General features: G+C 40.1%; 1 long non-coding RNA gene across 1 annotated transcript; it reads right to left on the reverse strand.

The window, feature by feature from the left end:
• Window positions 1-4,264: 4,264 nt before the first annotated feature.
• Window positions 4,265-4,734, reverse strand: LOC133743300 (uncharacterized). Its single transcript, XR_009863058.1, has 3 exons — window positions 4,707-4,734; window positions 4,449-4,520; window positions 4,265-4,352 (listed from the first exon to the last, which is right to left on the reverse strand). It is a non-coding gene; the product is annotated as an uncharacterized LOC133743300 (long non-coding RNA).
• Window positions 4,735-5,307: the final 573 nt, after the last annotated feature.

Below are 5,307 nucleotides of genomic sequence, written 5' to 3' on the forward strand. Positions count from 1 at the left end.
AGCCTGCAAATTGGGCATTTGAAACCGAATGGCCCATGGAAAAAGCATTTAAAAACTTTTAGAGTGAGTGGATTCAGTGGACGAAAAATAAGTAATCTCGAAGGAAAACAAATATAAGATTTAATGCTTTTCCAAATTATTCTCTTAAAAACCAAGCATGTAGTAAGGTCTCGTGAAAAACTCTTAATCCTCCTCTTTACTTGAAGTCTCAAACACGTATTGTAAAAAATCTCGAAAACCGTCTCAAAATCTCTTCAAAATCTCATATCTCAAAATAGGCGATGACTAGAAGGAACTGCCGACTAGTCATCTCATGCCACCTGGAAGTTATTGCCGACTAGGGACTCATCGGAGGGTACTGCCAATCAGAAGAGAAGGTGATCTATGAGGGTACTCCCAACTAACTATCTCATGTCATCTGGAGGGTACTGCCGACCAGGTAATGCATGCATGCGCTGACATATTTACTTCCTCGAATAACTGAAATCAATCTCATCGATAAATGCTTTCGGAAAAGAAACTCAATATTAACTCGGTAGATCAATAATAAATCATCAAAAGCATAATTCGTGAACTCTCGAGAAATAGATCATACTAAAGTATCTAAATATCAAACTCGTACCATTTAAATCTCCATTAATCTCTCAACACTCGATATTCAAAATGCTCAATATAAATCATCTTAAAATCTCAATAATTCACCAACTTTCTTAAAGAAATCATAATAATTTGAATACTCGAATATTTTCACCATGATATTGAAAATGAATTTAGGAAATTCCGATAAATCATCAATTAAAACAAATCATTAAATTGTAAAATCATATATTAAATTACAATATGAAAATAATAAAAATACTGCATGCACAATTAATTTAAAAATAAATGTCCACTCATAGATTGCGGCTACAACAGTCGTCCAACTATTTCTTCCTCGAACTTGACTTACCCATCGTCCTGAACAAATCAATATAATAACTAATTGTTTCTCAAGAATCGAAACTAAATTTACGATAATAAATTCGAAACCCTAAAACTGATAAATCATCGGATGCTCGAAATCACAATGGAACGAGCCCAAACTTCATACGTTATTTCTATTCAATAATTATAACAACCTATCAAAACCTAGGGTTGATCCAACTGTCGGATCTTCCCAAATCAAAACCCAATTTCAACTATGACAAAGCTCAATTTCAAGTCTAATTATCGGAAATTACCTCGAGACCTCTAGATTTTTCTAGTTGTCGATTCGTCGTTCTCCCAAAAAATTGGAGCTACCCACTAGTTGGGTTCGAACTACGAAGAAGAGAGCTTCAAGATGTGGGTAGTGGCGCTGCCTGAGGTGGCCGGAAAATGGAGATTTGGCCGGAAAGCCCAAAACGACGTAGCTGAAAAACTTGCTTGCTGCACCTTCTACCGCCACAATCGCCACACGCCTCCACCACAGGGAGGAAGAGGAAGTTGAGGCGGTCTAGATAGGACCAGTTTCACTGCAGGAGGTGGCCGGAATCCACGCTAGCAAGACCGAGAAATTCGACGACAATTTCTCTCTCTCTGGGCTCTCTCTCTCTCTTCGATTTCCCAAGATGGAAATCACCCAAAATTGTAAGTTTGCCCTTCGGGAAACACCCCAATATACTACAATGACCTCCCAAAATTACAAAATTGCCACTACGTTTAAACCCTTATAACTTCTTCGTTACAACTCCGATTTTAACGTGCCGCGTGTCCACGAACTCGGTTTATCATGCTTAAATGGAAAAATGAATTATTCAGACCATTGCTTACATTTAACTTAGCCACCGGGCATCCTAGATACCATTGGCTACAATGTTAACTACTCTATTCCAGTAATAAGTACTTAAACATAAAAAGATGCAACAAGGCACAAATGGAAGCAATTTTAATCTCTTTCAACATTTCCATTTAAGTAATAAAAAGTTATGCAACCATCATCAAAAGCTTGGACTGGGGGAAATAATAAAAGGGATACCCTAATACTGGCTTAAGGCCATTGTTCAAAAAATGGGTAAACTAGTACCATAGAAACAAAAAACTACAAAGCGCGAAACTACTCCTCGATCAGCTTCTGTGTGACTCCCGGACGCATCACCTTTGGCCCTCTCTTCAAGCTCCTTTGGGCCTCTTTCTCCTTTTTCTTCTTCTCGATAAGCCCATGCTTAAACTTCCCTTCATCCATCTACCCCGCAGCCACCCCACTCCCAGTACTTCTCTATCATGGCCTTGTCCTGAACGATAAGCAAATCGACCAGATCTTGGGAACCTTTGTATTCTGCCACTGCTTCCCAGCGTACCTCAGGAACACGACCTTCCAGATACTTAGTCTTGCCTCTCCAGCAGTTGGCTTTCTCCTCTGCATCCCGCAGGGGCTCCAACTCTTTCTTTAGCTCCCCCACCATACCCTCGAGCTCCGGGATCCTTTTCTTCTCCTCTTCTAGCTCGCTGATTTTCGTGGTTAAGGAGGCTACCTTTTGGGTCAGGAAGTCCCGCTCCTTCTTCAGCTTACTTTTCTCCTCGTGTAGGCACTTCACCTGCCCGGACAGGCTGCTCACCTTCTCCTTCATCTTAGTATCCTCCTCGCTCGCATCGATTGCATAAACATTATACAAAGCTTACAACACAGTACCATGAGTACAAGAGCAAGAGTATTTGAAGCAAAGTACAAAAAGGATACAAGCTCCTTACCCGCATCATAGAGTCCCGCGCCAGTCGACGATTCACTAGAGCGGGAAGCCTGCAACCCCGTTGCCTCGGCCTTTCCTTTCTCAGGATCCCCACCGTGACTACCTTACTGGCCGAGACGCTTTCCTTGTTCACGATGGGCGCATTTGGGTCCGGCTGCCCATACGTGTCATCAGATATCTCCAGCAGCATCTCCTCTAGCATTCTCCCAGTCTTCTTGGTGGACAAGTCCACATCAATGTGAAGGGCATCCTCCCCTTGGCTAATCAATCTATCCATCAACTTGGCGTCATCCATCCTATCTTCGGGTTTTCCTTTCCGGGTTTTCCTCTTCGGTACATTCACTGCAAGAAGGTTAAATATTAGGCAAAACACAAGTAAAAAAAAAAAACCCAACAATCTATTGGTGTCCATCTCACCGAGTACTCTTCTTATCCCCAACCTGTCCAGTATCAAGTACCGGGTGAACCTATACGAGCTCCTATCTTCAGGGTCACTCCACACAGCATACACTCTTGCTATCCACTTCCTCTCCACCTCCGACAAAGTGTACGACTGGTCCCCGATAGCTTGAAATGTTCCAGTTAAATACCACTTCTTATTCTTTATCTGCCACCGGCCACCAACGAGAAATACCTTGTTCCTCCACTTTTTACTTTGCGAGCTGGGCAGATCAGTTACCAATGGTTCATAGTCCTGGGCAGTAAATGTTACGGTACCCTTGCCCATAAACTTCTTTGAGTAAACCACACGGTAAACGGCCCGGAACTCGTTAATTGACGGCCACCCCATCTCGCACAAATCCCACATTGCAATCATTGAAAGAAGTTGATGCCAAGAGTTTGGAGATAACTGTCCCGGCGCCAGGTTTAGCATCCTCAACATGTATTAAATGGGCCGGGTAAGCGGTAACGACAGCCCTTGATATAGCTGGTTCTTGTGGAGCGCCACCCACCAGGGGAGAGGATTTGAGGCCAGCTCACTGGGACATAGAGGCCTAAGCTCCACCTCTTGCAGTATTCCCCACCTAAGCCTCAGGGAGGTGATCTCCTTCATCGTCATTCTCCTCATAGGCTTGTCACATATAGTCTCGTCCACGAGTGTGTACCGCGATTTTGGTATCCCCTGCGATATAGCTATAGTCACCTCCTGCCCACCCCCAAAGCCTGAACTCTCCCCACTCTCTGAGCCACCAGTGCCACTACTAGCAAAATTGACTATACACACTGATTAGAATCAGTGTGTATAAATGTTAATACTCACTGATATCTGTGTGGGAAGCCTATTAGCTACCCTACACTCACACATTTAATTTTTGTCCCATTTGAGGGGGGTGGCCTTTGGTCTTCCCACACTGATAAAAAAATCAGTGTGAACTCTTTAGAGGGACCCACCTCTGCACCTGATATGCCATTAAATTACTTGGTATTTAAAATCAGTGTGAACTAATTAAATATTAAAAAGTAAAATAGTCTATTTCACAATTTATGAATTTAATGTTGAAGGAGATATTTTTAGTATTTTTGTTTTTCTTAATGTAAATGATGCAGTTTTTCTTAAAGCATCTTTTCCTTCATTATCATCAAATCTCCAAAAAGTCACTCCTAAATAACTGGCGATCACTGTAAATGAAATATCAGGAGAACCTTGCAAGAAAAAATAAAATAAAAGATTAGATACAAATGAAGACCCAGATCAAGAATGTTATACCAATTTATCAACGAGAGATTAATGACAATTACCTGTTGTTATTGCGGCGAACTCTTAAAACGCAGTTGAAGCTCTGAAGATGGCCCGGCAGAATCATCGAAGATCTAGAAATAGCAAAACCACCCAATATTTAGAACAAAGAACTTGGGAGTGAAGACGGAAATCCATGGGCTTCAACAAATGAAATGAATTTATATGGTGACAAACCAAAATTCCGAGTTGAAAGAAAGAAGAGAGAAACAACAATAGACTAACTCAGCTAAAACAACGATATCGTAGAGAAAGTTCACCTCCAATACCAGAATCAATTTCGCTGATAATCAACTCATCAAAAAACTAGGGTCTCCCAAAACATGATGTCCTGCAACCAATTGAAACACAGGATTCAATAAAGAGATAATTAATTTCAATTACATGAAAGGATTTGAAGATTGAGAACAGAGGTTGAGAGAATTACTCTATTTACAATTTGCAAGTGAACTGTGAAGTAAACCCTAATTGACTAGCTTTAAGAGAATTAATAATAATTATTATTTTTAATAAATGGCAACTGAAGTCAGTGTGCCTGCCGCTCTTTTTTTTTTTTTTTTTTTTTTTTTCTTTTTTCAAGTTCTGCTTTTTTTTATTTGTTATTATTATCTCTTTTGCCCTTATTATCTGAAAAATGTATCTTTTCCATGCTAATTATGAATGCCCACATGAAACTTTAATGACGATAAAAAAAATATTAGGTTTTTGTTACAGAGGAAAAAAAAATTTAATTACACTAATCACTTATTAATAGGCTTTTAAATTTTTACAATTTCTACCATATAAATTAAATCAACCGTAATTATCCTTTCCACATGACGGGTAATTACCTTTACCATATAAATCGAATAAGATTAATTA

Source organism: Rosa rugosa, chromosome 4, assembly GCF_958449725.1.
Source record: "Rosa rugosa chromosome 4, drRosRugo1.1, whole genome shotgun sequence".
NCBI classification, from domain to species: Eukaryota; Viridiplantae; Streptophyta; class Magnoliopsida; order Rosales; family Rosaceae; genus Rosa; species Rosa rugosa.